Raw genomic sequence first — 19,814 nt, forward strand, 5'->3', positions numbered from 1 at the left:
CAACAGAAGTAAACTGAGTACGTAAGTGCTTATTATGTCTGAATTAAGCATCCTAAATAATAGTTTTGTTTAAATAGCTAACGGTACTACACAGTTATGCGCCAAACAACATTCTAAACACTTTACATGTTTTATTGGCACTGAGTCCTAATCCCCTAAAAAATGAATACTAGCATCCTGCACATTTCATAACATGAAGAACCTGAGACAGAGAGATTAGGTAACGTGGTAAGACTAGGGCAGCCATATTGCCTGAGACAGTCCCAGTTCGGATGATAAATTCTATGGTCATCTACCAAGGATGCACAGTAATTAGCAGAGGTAGGGTTCCATCCAGGTAGTGTTGACTCCAGAACCCATGCACCGAAAGAGACTCCCTGCCAAGTCTTACCTTCCACAGAAGAGGATTCCAAGGGAAGATGGGACTAACTTTACTTTTTTACCCATCATCCCCTAGATTTCCTAAAGGTTTCAATTCATGTGGGGTGGAGGGCGTGGGGGTAGGTGAGGGTCATGTTTTTCAGAACTGTCCTTTATCCCCTTTTAAATCACTGATAAGACACAGCACAAGTCATCTGCTCAGAGAGAATTGCTCGGTCAGCCTGTAGCCACATCTCTGGGTCTGAAAAATTTTAAACATATTCAACTTAAAGTAATATTTAACCAGATCCTTTTCTATTTTGGAATGACCTTCATCTTCCTTCAGCCTGGCCTAGGCAGCCAGGGCACAGTTGTTTGCTACGTATTTTTATTAAGACAAAGGTGGACATGCTGTATGTGATGACTTTTAGTTCCACATGTCTTTCCCTAAGGAAAAAAATTGTTTTTTCTCTTTCTTTTTCATCTTTGAGAAAATGCAATCTATGTTTTCATAAATGATTAATGCTAGTTTGACAGCATAAAAACAGTGAACAAAAGCATTAACTTATAGGCTCACAAACTCTTATATGTAATGTTTAAATGCATCACCAGTGGTCCACATAAGCAGAGGTAAGATGCCTTGCAAGGTTCAGCACTTTGAAAATGGTCACGAGGAGACTGAGTGTTCCTATATATCTGCAAATGGCTCTGAACAACACTCCCGGACACTGTGTGAGGCTGTGTGACTTCATCTGGCCTTGTCTCTGGGCTTGTGTCCTCCTCTATTCAATGACCAATGACATTGATGTACTGAGATCTACCAGGTCCCACCCAGCTCTAAAACTTCTAATGCTATGTATCCTCTACAATCTTTCTAACCATGAGCTATATCTAGCAAAGTGAAAACGGTGCTCGACCACAAACCTTCCTAACAGCTGGCTTCCTAGCTGGTCTGCAAGGGTGGTCCATGAGGGGATCACACTACAAGCCCCCAAAGGTGAGAAAATAAACTATCCTCTCTCAAAAACAGACCTACACCCGAGGCTACCATTGCTGAAACCCAATACGAGCACGTGAGGTCATCAAACACCCAGGAGGCCTGCTACAGGCAAGGGTCCTGGGAGCAGCCGAGCGGGGAACAGGGATGGTTCCCATGTTTGTAATACTCTTTGATATATTAACTTTGACTCCTGTCAGCCCCAGGCCATGTGAAAAGCATTTTTTAATGTTTGTTTTTGTGGTGGGTCATGAATGCTTTTCCTACGATAATACTACAATCAACAAAAAGGATAAGACTGGGAACCATGCTCTCATGGTTTTTCTTCGTTCACATCTTGAGAAGGCACCTTCAAGAGGGCAAGTTCGCTAAGGTGGGATCCGGACTAACAATGACAGCGGGAAAGGGAGGCATGGGGGGGCTGCTGAGTTACTGACAGATTTAAAAGTGTATTTTCTGTCAAGAAACAGCAACTGCCCTTCACACCTTTTCATTCACAAAGGAAAAAAAAACAAAACAGAAAATGAAAACTGAATCCTCGGCCTGGAGTTCCCATGATTTCTAATAGAAATGGAATTCACTAAAAAAAAAGAAATAAATAAAGCTACAAACTCAAAGGTCTGGGGAGTTAATTTTTATAAAGTTTTACTCATGCATTATTATGAAACAGGAGATCCTTCCTACCTAAAACTTTATTACAAGAAGTTTCTAGCCACACTTACGCAAAAACTTCCCTATTGAGATTTGTTACATAAGCATGCATCAAAATCCCTGCCAACAAAGACCATGTTTTAAACCCAAAACCTTCTGGTAGAGAAATAAGTACTACCTCTTGATAAAAGTTGTCTCCCTGCTTCTTATCACAGCCCTCATTTCAGTAGTGTCAAAACTGCCAGGAAATTTGTTATGAAAAGTCAGAGAGAACCAAGAAAAAATGTTGAAGCCAATAAAAAATTTTATGATTTTGGGCCATCTGTTCAAACCAATTTAATCCTTTATAACCACTAAGATGTGTGGTCATGGCTTGTTTAACCTTCCTCTTTTCAAGGATAAATTAATTTAGGACAGAAAACAACCAAATGAAGGAAAACACCCTATGGATTCAACACAGGCATGTAACCAATAATGACTAAATTAAAAAAAAAAAAAAGCACTGCCTACAATTTGATTCATAAGAGTAGAAATCAGACTCTTCAAATAACCAACTCTTCTAACGAACAATAAAAACAAAGCTCCTTCCCAAAGTATGTAATAATTATTAATAAAATGTAACTAACATTTTTGCTTTGTGTAAGAACAGATCAGACTAGTGTGTCCCAAAGCATATTCTATGAAACCCTGGGCCTAAGAGAGGTTATAAAAAACAAGAAAAGAATTTGAAGGTCAGGTAAGTTTGGGAAACACCATACATTACTCTCCCTTTTAGACTGCCTATAAAGCTTATAAAAGCCCTGAGAAATCGTTAAGGAAAAAGAAACACCATTTATATAATCATGTCATTTTTTTCCCTTAAATTAAAAACTTTCAAAAAAAAAAAAAACTTCCCTATGTCATTAGGTTTTCAGTAATATTTTTATCAATACAGTAATAACCAATATTTAAATAGTTATGTATCTGCCACACATTAATCACTTTACTTGTATTACCTTATTTAATCCTCACAATAATCCTCTAAGGTATGTATTATGATTGTCCCCACCTTACAGATGAGGAAACTGAGGCAGAGTAGGGTTAATGATCTGCCCAAGGTCACAGTGAGAGTCAGTCCATGGTGGGTTCAGGATTCAGACCCAGGCAGCACCTGGCTTAGCACTCGTGACCACTACATTGTACCGCCTCCATAATATTCCTTCCTCTAACTTGCCAATGATGGACATTTGGGCTATTACCAATTTTTTTCCTATTACAGTGTTACATATCCATCTTCAGAGGCATCTGAAGCACTGCTTTACCTAAGCTATTCAACAGCAAAACTCTTACCATTCCAACAAGTTCAATTTATTTTCAGCTAGCTGACAACAGCTGTAGAAACATCTAAAAGGGCATTTCATAAACTCATTTCTCCACCTATCCCTGGTATGAACATCCATGGGGTCCTCACCTGTCCAGTCCGTTTGCCATCTGCAGATTTCTGTAATGTTTCCATCTGCCTTCATACTGCACAAAAAGTTAAAACACTAGGTCTGTTCTGTGCATCCCCCAACACATATAAGCAAATTGCATCAATTTTTTGCCTGGAACATTTTAAATGTTAAGGTTAATATGTTCCTAGTTGCATGAGCTTGTGCCAATCCAAGGCATACACAGAGATAACATCCAATATGCATGTATAAAATAAAAATGAATGATTTCTCTAATTCAGACAATAATCCAGAAAAGGGATATTTAAATATTTTATTTTTTGCCTGCTTATCATATAGTGAATGATTGAACACTCTTGCAAGATTAAAGGAAGGCATACTCTAAATCAATGGATGGTCTGAGGTGAAAGTTACCCAAAAGCAAGGTCACACAAGCAGATAAGATAATGGTATGCTAAGTAAAAGGGTAACCAATGGCTCTGGCTCATCATTCACATCTTCTGAACTCAACAACCTGACTATCCAAGACTATGTTTAAAAAACAGGGAATGTATACAAGAAGGCCAAGGCAAAAACATAATTTAGAAAATTTTGAAATCATACGCTCAATAAAGAAATTTTCCAACATGTCAACAATACCAGAGAATTCATCTGCCATCTACTTAGAAGATCAACACATCTAAAGAAGTTTTCCACAAAATGTTTTCTCATGTTTTAAAAACAAAATGTATTTTACATATTACAAAAAATACCGAAAAAATAACCTCACCTTTATTGACCATAGGGCTAATAATTATACACTATAAATCTCTGTATAAGGCGCTTACATAAAGCCAGAAATAATGTTTCTATTCAAGGAGACACCCTCTGATATATATGTTAAGACACCAAGTGACAAAGCAAAATTCAGACTTATTATAAATCTGAAGACAGCAATATAAGAAACACATTTGTGGGTACTCTAAAAAGCTATAAAATTATTGCAGTGTCTAAGTCCAAATTTCTAAAGGATTTTGTTATAGGATAATTAAGATATCTGTTAATATCACCTTTTAAGAAATTCTTAATTGGAACTTGGTTTGTATTTTATGCCTCTCAAGATAAAAGTTCACTCACTGTTTTCATATTGTATTTAACATCTAAGTCATCTCTGTTCTTACTTCCACTAATGCAAATACTACATTTTTAAAAATTTCATCTTCACAGCACCCAACTAATAGGCTGTCTGGATTATCCCCACAGGCAACCCCCACCTCACCTAGCCCCTCGACTGTGGGTCGGCCCTGACTGATCCTGTCACCCTCAGGTTAAAACCTGTACAGGACCCCTCCTAAAGACTATACCTGCTCCCACTTTGTTTTTACCATCCTGACTTAAAAAAATAAAGCCCATCTATTTTTTAAAAATTGAGAGACCAGTTAGAAAATAAATCAATTACAAACAAAAATCAAGTAGTGCAGACAAACTGCCAACGAACCTAATAATAAATAGCAAGTCAAAAAGTGAAGGAAAAAACTAAGATTCTGCAAGACAGTAACAAATGCCTTTTACTTCGCTTCTACAATGTGTTAGTGTTCAAATGTCAGTAACTCATATCCAACTGACTATCAGGCAGATAATACAAAATATAGGTCGTTTTTAAAAACCTTCAGGGCCCCAACTTTTATTCAAACCACAAAGACTGCGTATTTTGCAGTGAGTGGGGTGGGGTATGGGAACTTCAATGTAAAGTTTGGGATAATGCATTACTAGTTAGTCCAGGTAAAGCCATGCAAAGTAAGAGGCTGCACAGAAGTATTTTCCTATGTAGAGTCACAAGATTTTTTTAAGACTGTTGGAACAAAAAGATAAATAAACCTGAAACAAGTTAAAAGAAACCTTGCTGAGCTAAAGAGGAAAGCAACAATCTCTGTTGCTTGGTCATACCTGTAGAGGAGCAACTTTGCTCAAGTGAAATGACAAGTTTCAAGATATTTTGTTAAACTACAGCTATTTAAAGGCAGGCCAAGGCTGCATTAGTGCTTGTCACACTGCTTGCTCCCAATCTTTTGGCAGTTCTCCAACACATTCCAACTTTTTATGCACAGCCTTGCTGGAATCACATTCTACTTATCTCTGAAGACACACTAGTAAGATGTTGCCATTATATAACCAGCCTGTCATTTATTCCCATCAGGTCACTTCACACAGTGCCTGGCTTAAAAAAAAGAAAAAGAAAACAAACCAACATCTGTGTGAATGCAGTTTAGCCCAAATGATCCACATCAGTCCCCCAAACAAGTATCAGAATACTGCTCAAACTGGGGTGAAACGCTTTGCCTCACTGTCCTAAGAAAGGTGGAATGTTCCCCAACTACGGAAGGTTAACTGATATGGAGGGGGAAAAAAGCAAGATCAAATCTTTAAAAAGGGACACCTTGACTATAGATGCCAAACTCTAGTCATGCCCCCCACTGCCTACACTTTGAAGCAGATTAGTAACTTTAAAAGATCTTAGTATTTAATGAATCCCATTACCTCCGTGAAAGGAACAATTTAACATAGCGACACATCCTCTAAGCCAATGTTCTAACTGTTAATATTTGGCAAAAAAAAAAAAAAAAGTACTGTTCAAAAACAAACTGGAATGGGTAACCACATGCTGCTACATTCCATTCTTGCTAAAAAAAAAAATATTTAATTAGTACATTTGATCCTCAGGCTCTGCACAGCTGCACAACATTCCAGTGATAGCCTGGCTATCGATACACTCTTTACATTAAATATCTACTTACTTTAAAAGTTGAGAGGACTAAGAAGCAGTTCTCAAGTATGACCCACTAAAGATATATAATTTTTAATTCATGTGAACAAGTTTTCTTGAACAAGGGTGTAACCCAATAGAAATAATACTATAATTAAGAATAAGATATTCATGCAAACATAACGCTGACAAAATAATTCTTCAGAGGTGGAAAAATATATACCGGGAGTGCCAAAAAAAGTGTATACAAGTGGACACTTTGGTCAACGTTGCTCAAGCAGTAGTTCGCCATAATCAGAAGTGTCTGGACGCTGATGGTAACCACTTTGGTTATTCATCTTTTGTTATTGGTATATATTGAGTATTACAACTTCCCTTTCTTAAAATGTGTATACATTTCTGTATATACATGTATATAAAAATTCAACTGACAGGCAAGAATAGTCTTCCTCGGGAAAAGACAAAAAATTAGTCTGCTCTCTAAATTATCACCCTTTATACTCAAATGAGATTTTTAGAACTAGTATGAAAGCTGGTGTTAATGTCAGCTGCAAATGTCAACTGCAAAAGCAAAATAAGCCTTTCAAGATGACAAATCATCCTTATTCTCCGGGAAACTCAGGAATTCCTTTAGCAGTGGGTGTTGATTTAAAAACAAGCAAACAAAACAGAAAAACCTACCTTTAAAACCAAGGATAAAACACAAGGTGTGCGCTGGTTTCTTTCCTTCTCAAATGGCACACCAATGTGTCTGCTCCCGGACTGTGGTGCGACCTCGACGCCACCCCAGGAGATAAGCTGGGTATTTAAGGACAGCTGGCAGCACAGAGTTGTCAACCTTGCTGTGAGAAGAACCAGGCCCCTCTCAGAAGTCACCCGACTGATACTTCTGACCACCACTCACCTCCTAAAATAGTGACAGGTGTGCTCATCGAGTCAGAGGTCCGGATAAGGCCACATTCCAGCCCCCTGCTCTCCCCTAACCTGAGGCACCGGGGACCAGTCTGGGCGCTGTCTCAGCTCCATGCCTCCGCAAGGGCTTGGCCCAACCTCTGCAGCTGCCTGGAGGTTAAGCTGAGAGCCCTACTCCAGGCTTCAAACAGCCCAGTCACATTACCCATCAAGCATTTCCCTTGATGGGTTTTAGCCACCCTCAAAGAGAATGATTCCCATGAGGTTGGGAGTTTCTGAAGAATCCCTTGTTTGGAGAAAGGAAGTGCAGCTGAGCTCCATTACCCAACACTGCTCCACCCATCACCCAGCCCAGCTCAGATTTTCCCACTAAACTATGAAAGGAGCTACCACTGGCCTTCAACCTGGGAAGATCATTTGCCACGTTTCCTCAGCGCCCACCACGCCAAACAAGACTAATAACAACCACAAAGTACCCTCTGGAGATTGCTGGAAAGGGCTTTCTTTCTCTTCCAAAGAAAGGATATTTCTCCCCTCTTCCTACTCCCTCTTCCCCTCAGCACATGAAGAAACCACTTTAGTACCTTCTGCAGGAAGCAGGCAAATACTAAAATTAAGACAACAAAGAAGTGCCATCAAGTCACCTCCATCCATCTGATGTCTCAGGGCTTAAAGAACTGATTTGCATAATCAAATATGTATATTGCTTTTTCCCCCTTGAAACAGATCCCTAGATCCAAAGACAGAATTTTAAAGAAGTCAGTTAATACAAAGACCCTAAGAAAGCTGAGCCCTGGTGTATGCTTTCAACAGTTATAACCAAACCCAGCCTACTAAAATTTATTACATTTAAAACCAAGATTGTAATAACCATATCCATTCCATTTGCGACATGTTATGGGGTAGCTGTTTCAAAGACTCTCTGAAATCTGAAGACAAAAGTAAAATCAGATGTTGTCCGAGCATATGGAGATGTCTCTCAAGAGAATTAAGACAACTCTGATGGGGAATTCCTTTCAAAACAAAACAGAAAACACACATTATCTAATGAGAACTTAAATTCTGGTATTTTTCCACTGTAAAAACTTTTTTTCAAAGGAGAGAAATATTTATAATATGCAAATTTTGGACTCTCTGTTTCTTCACTATTTTTCTTTAACACCCCACCACTAAAAACAATTCAGGGCAATAGACAGTATTTGTGCCACAGCTTTAAATACAACCAGTAGTTAAGATTTTGTTTTGCCATGATACATGTATAAACTGGAAGAGTGATAAACATCAAGTGATTATTTAGACTGTCAAAACTTTACATCTTCAACCTAAGATTTGAGAATTGGCCTTTATTTGTAAGATGAACAAAGATGTAGAGGAAAAAAGGTTTAAAGGATAAACACCAAAATTGTTAACTGCAAGTTAATAGGGTTACTGGATTCACCTAGTGATTTTAATTTTCTTCTTTGTGTTCATTTTTATTTTCCATATGATCTACAATAAATATTTATTATTTTGGTAATAAAAAAGAAAACATTATTCAGAAATTAAAATTTTTTAATGTTATGATGATTTATGCTAATGTATACCTTTGTGAAAGTATATATTCTTCAGAAACCATTCAGAATAAAACTATACACTGTGTATATATTAGCAGATTATCAAATATTCTAAAAAGGTAAAAAAATAATATATTCTTTTTTTTTTTTAAGACTATTGTTCTCACTATAAAAGCACTCCTACACTACCGGCTAAAAAATACAATGGAAAATGTTTAAACATCACAGAATAAAATAAATAAGCATTGTTTTAGGGAAAACATCTAGGTTTTCCTTCCCCTTTAGATAAATAAGATGCAAAAGGTCCCCCCTCCAGCAGCCTAAACCGCGATAAGAACATGAATTATCCTACACCAAAGACATGGTACAGCTGGTGAAGAACATTCCAAAAAAATATGCATCTCTTGACAGGTTAGATTTGTCCTTGAGGCAAACATGCTAGGACAAAAACTATCCCTGAAACAGCCACCCAAGAGGCTTCGGTGGGAACAAGAACATCATGTAGAGCCAAAAGCAGCAGCCAGCCATAGACTCTGAGCTCCTGGAAAATGTTTCTGAGGCTCCCTTGGGGCCCGGCTCCTACATCTTTTCTCACACTCCACGGAAGTAATGAAATGGCAAGGCCCTAACACAATGCACATTTAAATGAGGCATGGAAAACTTTTTTTAAAATTTTAGGGTTCTCTACACCTGCAGTGTTAACACTGCTTTTCTGAAAGTTATGGTAGAAAAAAATTTGAACAGCAGAAGGTCTATTCATCTGATTAATCATTTTATTTCATTCTTAGCCCGCTAAAATGAGGTGCATTATGGGAAATGTTAGAATATTTTTGATAAAAAGCATGACTATTCATTAGCAAGCATTTACACAAATTTGGAAAATATGAAGAAATGAAATTAGAACTTTTCCACAATCCCCATCACCCCGAGATAACCTCCTCTGTTAGGCTAATGAACGTCCTAACCACAGACATATTTAATGACACAAATTAAACACTGAACATATACATTTAAAAGAATAAATACTATTATATTTATGTGTCATTCTACATGTCACCCTAGTTCATCTGTTGGGTAAAAATCTATAGTTATGTTCTAATACAGATTTTACTGCCTAACTAATGGCTTAGAATTTTAGGTTCAAAATCAGAACAAGCAGGGAACTCTACATTCTAGAGCAGAGATGTTAAACAGTTCTAAAAATCATTCAGGTGATTTTTAGGAAAAAAATACAGTTTAGAGTATCCTAAGAATAGAATGATGACATCTATAAACAAGGGTCAATTTTAAAGTGACTTGGAACGTAACATACTACTTTCATATCTCAAAGCACACTTCATCCTGAAACCCTCTTCAATCAACCATTTAAAGTTCATGGCAGAAAACATGCGAAATGCCTAGAAATAAATTAGTTCATTTTTATAAGCTAAATTTTACAAAGTGCTAATACCATAAAACAGAAAGTTTTATGGTATTTTCTCCCAAACATTTCTGCCACCAGCTAAGGATGTGACTCATTCCTGGGATTCACCTTCAAAATATTATCTCTATAATATTCCCCACTTAAAAAGCCTTAAAATAGCCCTTTGCCTCCTCATGGTGGAAACTAATCACACACATCTCTCTTTCTCACCTATGTGAATGATAGAGATATATAGATAAGGTAGAATAGATATATGCATCACATATGTACATATAAATATCATATATAACATTACATAATTTCCTTTCATACAAAAAAGGAAGGACATCATTAAAATTTGTTTAGCCTACAATATTCTCAAATGCTGAGAAACCATTAATCAGAAGTAATCTAAATCTGGGGTCGTTTTTATTTTAAAATTTTCACTTGGAATTTTGTCTACATTTCTGACCAATTCCAATGAAACATGATGGCCTTATGGTTACAAAATTACCTCCAGCAGCAGTCTGGGTTTCTACAAGTGAGAACAAGTATGTCACAGAATTCCTTCCACTCCTCTCTCCCAGCAAGTCAGAAGTTTGGAAATACTGAAGAGTCCTGGCCTTCCCCACTTTTTAAGCTGGCCTAGGTGAGTGTCGAGAGACAAGTTAGCATCCCATTACATCAGAATGCTGTACTTTCTCTCTCAGACCTACACCCTTAAGATGCTGTGACTCATTTTCCCGCTGCTCTTACATAAGTTCAGACAAGGACAGATGTGACAATCCTTTGGAATTTCAAACTATTCTTTAACAATGACCTAATACTGGCCAGATTTGCGTTTTTCTTTCATTTTTAATATTAAAATAAAGTGTTGATTGCTTTTTGATTATTAAAAATGTTTCTCGTGATAGTCTATTGTATTATTTACTGTGCTCATCCCTATGTGTGAAATATTTCAAAACTCAAAATGAGAAACATTAAGTCATAGGAATTTCCTTTCGTACAAGAAAGGAAATCACCCATCAACCCCACCATCCACGGCAAACTATTAACATTTTAATGTATTTCCTTCCAGTCTTTTATTTAATGTAACAAAACTGGAGTTATACCCTATTATGCAGATTATTTCCACTGAATATTATATTGTTAGCATTTTCCCATTTCAGTAATATTCTGCCAAACCATTATTTTAAGCACCACATTGAATTCCATCCTATGCCTGTACCATAATTTATCTGATTATGCCCCTTTTGCTTTTCCACTATTATCATTGCTAAGAAAATCCTTGTTGAAGAACTATTGCCATTGTTTTTAATTCTTTCTTTAGGTTATAGAGCCACAAGTGGGAATTTCAGTCCAAAAGGTATAAACACTAAAGATTTATCTTATATATGTAACCTAACCGAGCTAAGTTTGTATTTAATCCCAATATTCTCCCAACAGGTGCTGCAGAGCTCCCATCTCATGGCATCTCCCAGAGCATGATCTACTACCAATTAAGCGGGAAAATAATCTAATTGTGTTGTGTTTCATATTACTGGTGAGTTTGGACAATTTAATATAGTTACTGGCTTCCCTGATTTTTTCTTTTATAAACTACCTGTTCCTAGCCTTTCCCCACCTACTAGGTTTTAGCGTTTTCTTGTTTGTTAAAAATAAATATTAATCAGGGTTGCCTTTCCTATTACTGTATTTTGACATAACAAGTAGGGACAATTTTAACATAGACTGAAATCAGCATTATTTATCTGACTGATTGGTATTATTTACTGGATCGTCTCTTTTCTGAAAAAATCAAATTACTTAATTGAAAGAAAGCATAAAATTTAGACAAAGCAAAAATTCCACATTTTATGGTAATTAAAATATACTCTGATGGACACCGGATTATCTCCCTTAGCTTTAATAATCCTTTTTGATAGGTTCTGTCATAAGCACTATTTTACAGATGAAGAGACTGAGGCACACAGAGAAGTCAATGCAGTTTGCCCAAGGTCACTTAGCCAGTGCCTAGAGTGACCCAGCTGTGCAACTCCAGGGCCTAAAGTCAGGACCCCTGCATCCAGTAGCCTCCCATCAGCCACACTAGCCCTGGCCTCTTGTACTTCAACGTCTCAAACCATCTCCACCAAGGGTTCTGCTGGAACCTCAAACAACATGTTTAAAGACAAACTGATTCTCTTCTCAACCAAACATGTTTTAACCTCCACTATAATTATTTCATCTAAGTTTTTCATTTAATAAATTTAGGTCTGAGACCAGAAGGGTTAATGGCTTGCAGAAGTCACACCGGTAGTCAGTAAAAGGTCTTCTGTGTTCATGTATAATCTATATAGTAGAGTATATAGTCCTTGGGTTCAGGAACTAATTCTTCCTCAACTTGAAGCAAGCCCCCACCGTCATCACCCTAACCCAACTTCATGTCCTGGCAAGAGAAGGTATCCAGTCATTATTTACTAAATCACAACAAACAAACAAAAGATACTGCAAAGTAATCTTAAGAGTAGCAGAAAGGGGAAAACAGTATAAATGCTTCTTGTAAAAAGAACTATTATACTAACTTTCAGGAAAAGAAACTTGAACTGACAAATAGTCTCCAGTAAGTGGTCTTATAGCCTATGTTAATCAATATGTAAATATATAAATTCCATATATTCCATACATGTAAAATCAATATATAAATTCTATTGGTAAAGCAGCCTTTTAAAAAATAAAATAAGCTGTTTAATAGCTCTTTAGACATAAAAATGTTAGTTTTTGTAAAGAATTTCAAAAGGGGTCAGTAGCTCACATGGCTTAGGCAGTCTGAAGAGACAGTAATGGAATTGTTATCAGCTGAACACGATGTGCCTAGCACTGCACACTGCTGTCTCACAACTGTATAAGTAGCAGTATTTCGATTTTACTCATGAGGAAACTGTGGTTCCAAAAGTAATGAACTTGCCCAAGCCTAGACCCTAGCTATGACCACATAACTAGTAAACACTAACTTTAGGATCTGAGCCCAGATTTGTTTGACTTCAAAATCCATCCTCTTTCCAAACTTAGGAAAAATTTTCTGCAATGACAAAATCATCCTCATAAACCTGAAAAGACAAAAACTGACTGACTCTACTGAAATTATGAATGACTAGTCATCAAAAGAAACCACAAAAGTGTTTCTTAAAAACCAATAACAAAAAAAAAAACCACACACAAACTGGGAGGTAATTTTTGCGACATTTGTAATCTACAAAGGATTAATAAGCAATCCACATATATAACTCCTACAAATAAATAAGGAAAAACATCTAAAAGATAAAAGACAACGGACGGAACAGGAACTTCACAAAGAAGGAACCCAAATGGCCAATAATATAGGTACTTAACCTCAATAATCAAGGAAATTGAAAATAAAAAGCAGCATGAGATAACACTTCACAAATATCACCTGGACATTTTCAAATCTTGTACTGGCAAGGTTGTGGAACAACAGTAACACTTATGTACAGTACTACTAGTGGGGCTATAATCTGTATAATCCCTTTGGAATAAGTCTGGTATTATCTAGACAGGTTGATGATGCACATATCCTATGATCCAGCAAATTTCATTCCAGAGAAAGAGAAACAGACTCTGTGTGTGTGTGTGTGTGTGTGTGTGTGTGTGTGTGTGTGTTGTCTATCTCCATATATGTACTAAGTTACATAGAGAAGAACCATTCATAGCAGCCCTTTTATTTGGAGCAAATAAATAGCAGCAAATAATTGGAATCAAACTAAATCACTATGGACAGAAGGAATAAATAAGTCATGGTAGAATACTATACATCAGTGAAAATGAATGAACAGCAGCAACAAAATGAATCTCAGGAATATAATGTTAATCTAAAAGTGTAAGTCACAGAGAAATACATAAAGCATAATTTCACTTACATAAAGTTCACAAACATACAAAATTAACTAAGAAGTCTAAAAAGGATAACCCATAAAGAAGAGCAGGGAATGAGAAGCACAAAATTCAGGACAGCAGTTGCTTCAGATGACAGAGGGGCACACAGGGAACTCTGAACAGATGATAAGGTTTTTCTTCCTGAACTAGGTAATGGCTGGCTTCACGTCTGCTGGTTTGTGATTCTGGGACATATCTTTTATGGGCATTATTTTATATGTACAGATCACTTGATTAAAAAAAAAAAACTTTAACAATAGACCAGAAGAGCAGGATGTTGAATATACTAGGGGAAACAGCTGATAACAGAGAACAAGATGCCAGAGGAGAACCAAGGGAGCAAAAGATGCCTGATAACCAGAACAAGGTGCGTTTCTGGGACTCCAGCTCTGCAGTCTCAAAGCCAACGCCTTTTGGGGAAGGAGAGGGGAATTATTTATTTGCTTATTTATTTATTTATTTATTTATAAATGTAAGTGTGTTTTTCCAGGACCCATCAGCTCCAAGTCAAGTAGTTGTTTCAACCCAGTTGTGGAGGGTGCAGCTCACAGTGGCCCATGTGGGGACTGAACTGACAACCTTGTTGTCAAGAGGACCGCGCTCTAACCAACTGAGCTAACTGGGCCACCTCCGGGGAATTAGTTATTTTTAACTTTAGAAAAGAACTGAAAAAAATTAATTAATCTGCATAAGCTATAATGAATAGGACTATTCCACCAAAATATTAAAGAACTTCATGAAGTTTTTCTGTATTAAATAATTTACAGAATGCATCCCTTTCTTGAACACCACTTAGTGACACAAGGGGAAAAAAATGTGTTGATACTTGTTCAAAAGATAAGAAAGTAAGACACAAGAAGGAACTTTCTGATAGGGAGGCCCCTTAGCTGAAGGAGTAGAGCAGTTTCTCAATTTAATGTGCATACAAATCACTTAGGGGTTTTGTTAAAATGCAAATTAGGATTGGGCAGGTCTGGGTTGGGGCCTCTAAGAATCTGAGTTAGAACAAACTCCCAGGAAATCCAGATGTTCGTTGTCCATGAACCTCATTACGACAGCAAGGCACATTATGAAAATGCCTTCTTCAGTGATGTTTAAAAGTAGAAGTTTGGGTGTATCCAGTTGGGACAGTTTAATTTTACTCACCAAGGTAAAGACACTGATGTTATTCCTACACTACATAACCTGGATACAGGGCAACTGTTATCAGAAAAATCAAGAGTACTAAACCAGGTCTTTTGCAAAGAAAAGGTGCTTTGAGAAACAGCAAAGATTGAAAACTTACAAGAGAAATCCATTAAGATGTTTTCCTCACCTCCACAGGTCTACAAAAGTAACTTTTCCAGCCATGGTATTAGCCTTCTCCTTAGGGAAGAATGGTTTACATTCCCAATAGCCGCCCAGGAAAAAACCAGGACTACCACAAGGAAATCCACAGGACATTAATTAAAGCCTGATTATAATGCAGATGTTGGTCAATCCCCAACGTAATTAAAGGAGCATCACATCACCACATGTAAAAAATATATATTGGCCTTTAAAATTCTCTCTAAGAATATGCTCTTAAAATGAAAAGCATATTTCAACAAAAACCACATCAAATAATTTCCACTCATCATGTCTATGTTTGTTTACTAGTAATAAAATCCTTCCATCTCAAAATAGTACTTCCACATGTAAAGTCATACTTTCATATACGTAGTAGCAAGACAAAATAACTACTCCAACAAACTCTTCCAACGAAACTGCCAATGTCAAGTCTCTGCTAAGGATGTGTCACAAGTAGAGAGTGAGATCTTCTCACTTGCTCCTGCAACATCACAGACATTTGTTACTAGGTATTCTCGCCCAAGAGACCGCTTCAGAAACCCTGCACAACAGAGAAGACCTAGTGACCACAGTTTCTTCAGTGCCCCAATACTTCTCCTACTTTCAGATGAAGGTTTAGGTCAGTCCAGAGAGAACAGTTACAAAGAGCTTACTTAACCTAACAGAATTCTGCACCTGGTGTGTAAGTCAGAACAGCTAAACCTCCTGTGACATCAACACAGGATATTTTCTTACAACACAGTAAATCCAAAATGTCTGAATAATCATGGGAACAATACTCCCAAACATCTTTATGCAACACGATTTTATACAAGCAGACACCGATGAAGCCAAAATCCAAAAAGTTCTGTATTTTTAATGGCCTTCTTTTAAGAGAAACTCAAAATAATGCACATAAACCACACAATCTGCATTCAGTTCTACTCTGCAGAGCCACGTGAAATCAAATGCCACCAACTTGAATTCATGAGAGATTTAAAAAATAAAAGTAGACACACCCTTGCTTTGAAATACTGACCTTCTCTTCCGGTTAGTTAGCATACTGAAATTCCCTTTTTCCCTTAAACATTTTAGAAGAATCTGGGTGACATTTGAAATGTATTCCATTTGCCATCCCACAATGAATAAATGAATTGTAGAAGTGGCATTTAGATGGGAAATTCCCTGTGTATTAGCCCAGACTAAACAGATGAGAACACTGGCAACCGTCTCCTTCTGACCAGATACCAGCCACACAGGCCTCGGTGGTCTGCACTTCTCAACTCCCTCCCCAACGACATCTGCAAAAAATATGTATAAAAATACATATAAACAAACACAAATGAAGTCAGTTACCATCACAATCCCATTAGTCACAACGAACTTGGCTATCTAAATCGATAAAAATCTGAGTAACAATTCACTCATTTATCTAATAATCCCTAATAAAGCATCCAAATGTGTAATTTGATTTACAGAAAACGCAAACGATGAAAGCAATGCCAATACAGGTTAATCATTTACTACACATCAAAAAATATATTAAGTTCCTTTTAAAAACCTATTCAATGTGAGTATTTTTAGAAATGTCTCAGGGAGACATGAACTAAAACAGTAACCGTTTTATTTCAAAAAATAGTTTTCTCTAGGAAAAATTCATATTCTTATTATTGACCAAAGACAGAGGTACTGCAATGTAATAGTTACGATGCTCCAATAAACACAAACTTTTCATACAGGAAGAAATCGATGGATAATTGGGTTGTAGTCACAAATTATGAGTGATCCACAAAAAACCGCTGCGACTCCCAATGCTGACTGCACCAGCGCCTCCGCACACCGCTGGGCCGCGCGTCCTCCCTGCAGCCCCTCCCTACAGCTCAGGTCCCTTAGTCCGAGATCAGATTCCGATCCGCAGCCGCAGGCCAGCTCCCTCTACCCGCATTAGCGCCGCAGGAAGCCCCTTCATCGGATACAGCCCAAAAGGCGGGGCGGGAGGGGGTCACCCCAAAAAGAAGAGTCCACCCTCACAGCTAGGTGACCTGGTCCTCCTGACACCACATCCCGCTGAAACAGCAAGACAAGGTAGATGCTGTTCCCAGCCTCTGCCAAGGGCAACCCCGGGCCTGGGTGGGGCCGGGTGGGGGCCGCAGGCGCCCAGTGGCCGTGCCAAGCCCCGCCAGCGAGAACCCGGGGAGGCTGCGATACTGCTGCATTGTGCTGCATCACGGCGAGGGCACCGTGAGCCATCCATCTTGCCAAAAAAGCACATCCCCACCCAAACAAACCCACCGAATCCATTTTCTCCTCCTCGGCAGCGCCCTACACTTGCCTTCTCCTCACTTACTATGTGGCCTGGCTTTTGATTGGAAAAATAATGGACACGGTTTGTGTACCGATCCCTGCAACACTTCCCCACCCCATCTGATAGCATTTGGCATCTTTCCTATCACAAAAACAAAGGGAAGGCTCCCCTCAAAAAGAGGGCCGCGGGCGTGGTGTAAGGGGTGATAAGGAGAGGGGCTTCCAACCCACCACCCCAAAGGCAGGCCGGGAGGGTCTCCGCGCTGGTACAAACCTGTTGAAGAAAGGGTGGCAGGAGCTGAAGGGCGGGCGCAGCGGCGGCTCCGCGCCCGCAGGCGGCTCACGCCCAGCCCTGGGAGAGTGGGTACAGCAGGAGGGCGGGGGGGGGGGAGCGGGCGCGGATCCGCGAGCGGACACTAGGATGGGTGGGAGGGGGCACCGGGCCGCCGCCTCCCGCTCAGCTGCAGCGCGGCGCAGCCGGGACCACGCCTGGCCGCATCTTCCGTACCGTTAAGCGCAGAGCCGGGCCCTGTCAATGCCGCCCCGGCTCCCCCACCAGCCTGACTAGCAGGAGGGCACCCGAAAATATACCCTCGCTGCTGCCCACTGTGCACCCACCCCCGCGCCAGAGGCCGCTGCGCCCAGATGAAGGGACACGGCGGCGAAGATAGGGAGGAGAAATAGGCGCCACTGCGCCGGGGATGGGGCTGGGCGGCCGCGGTGCGCACCGAGGATCTGCGGCCGCCTCACTGCGGCCGCTTCACTGCGGGGCCTGCCGTCCCTGCCCCGCAAAACTCGAGCACTAATAAGCACTGGAGACCCAGGCTCCTGGTGCCGCCCCCGCCCTGGCTCTGCAGCCTCCCCGCCCCCACGCCGCTCCGTGGGGAGCCGGGCAGCGGCGTCCGCCGGACTGGGCCCGCGCCCCTCCTCCCGCCCGCCTGCCGCCCAGGAGCCCGTCCGGGTGGCAGCCCCAGTGAGTTGGCATGTTCCAGCCTCAGGCCCCTCACCTACCTCCCGCGGATAAGGGGTGGGGGCGTCGGGGTCCCGTCCTCCTCCCGCTCCTCGGCGGCCGGGCGGGTGGGCCGGGAGGCGACTCCGCGGGGCTGTCTGCGGCTGGGGCCGGGGCTCACAGGACGGGACCGGTGGGCGCTGCTGCGCGGGGCTGCGCGCTCGCTCCGGGTGGAGAGGCGGCCGAGGGAGGGACTGGAGGAATCCGCAGCCTGCACGGTAACAGCTGCACTGATTCCGGGGGCTGGGCTGGAGCGCGGGGCGGGGGAAGGAGGGGAGGGAGCAGGCAAGGAGGGGGCGAGGGGCGGGGAGAGGGAGCGCGCCGGCGCCGGGAGCGTGCACACGCGCGCGCACAGCTCTCTCCCGCACACCCTCCTTCCTTCCTCGGTTCCTCCCTCTCCCGGGCCCTCAGTGCCTGTCCGGAGCCCCGCAGCCGCCCATCCGGCGCCTGCTCCACGCGCGAGCCGAACCTCGGGCGCGTTCACGCTCTCCCCAGCTGAAGCTCTGCCGGGGCCCAGCGCCGACCTCGTTCCTTGTAGCCGAGACTGGCCAGGGAGAGCCTGGTCACAGTGGGCATCGCCGCTGCCACTACCCAGGCAAAGGGACAATAGGGACTTTGTCCCCACAGCTGGCGAGGGCCAATTTCACGTTTAATTTGAGGCTAATTCGATTATCGCCATGGAAAGGGGCAGCCTAATTATCTACGTGACTTGTGCAGCCGCTTTTCACCCGCGACGTTGCGTTTGGAACGCTACGGAGAGGGTTGAGGGAGGTTTTAGAACGTCGTTTGGTTGGTTTGGTTTCAGATCTAGGTGGTGGTGCCTTGTAGGTTCCACCCAGCCTAATAAAGAGCGATGGTGACCTCTCCGTGGGAAACCTTGGACGATGGGGGGAGGAGGGTTGTTCCTCGGCAAAGTCAAGCTCTTTCTCCTTTGTGAGCTTTTCCACCCTTTCCCTCTGGGTAGCTGGGAACATACACTACAAGTGGTTCGTCCAACTCCTGCCTCTGACCCAAACGCTGGCTCACTTTCACCTGAAGTGGGTGCTCTTCCCGAGACACTGCTCGAGAGTAAGGACGTCCCGGCTGCAGTGAAGGCCCCGCGATGGCTTGAGGACTTGAGTTCTCCCCCTCTCCACATATCCTGAGATGGACACCGGACGTTCGCCCCTTCTCAACCAGCTGGCCAACCCTGTCAATCCCCCAGGCTATGTA

The 19,814-nt window shown here is 40.9% G+C and overlaps 1 protein-coding gene across 2 annotated transcripts in view; it reads right to left on the reverse strand.

Moving 5' to 3' along the window:
- Window positions 1–18,803, reverse strand: part of SPTBN1 (spectrin beta, non-erythrocytic 1) — a 181,897-nt gene extending 163,094 nt beyond the window's left edge. The window contains exon 1 of one of the 2 annotated variants that reach the window (XM_033124640.1): window positions 18,605–18,803. The gene's annotated coding sequence lies outside the window, so the exon portion shown is untranslated. Of the gene's footprint in view, window positions 1–17,867; window positions 17,888–18,604 lie in introns of those variants that run through there. The other variant, XM_033124642.1, reaches the window with a different exon arrangement.
- Window positions 18,804–19,814: the final 1,011 nt, after the last annotated feature.

Source organism: Rhinolophus ferrumequinum, chromosome 13 (genome assembly GCF_004115265.2).
Source record: "Rhinolophus ferrumequinum isolate MPI-CBG mRhiFer1 chromosome 13, mRhiFer1_v1.p, whole genome shotgun sequence".
Taxonomy (NCBI): Eukaryota; Metazoa; Chordata; class Mammalia; order Chiroptera; family Rhinolophidae; genus Rhinolophus; species Rhinolophus ferrumequinum.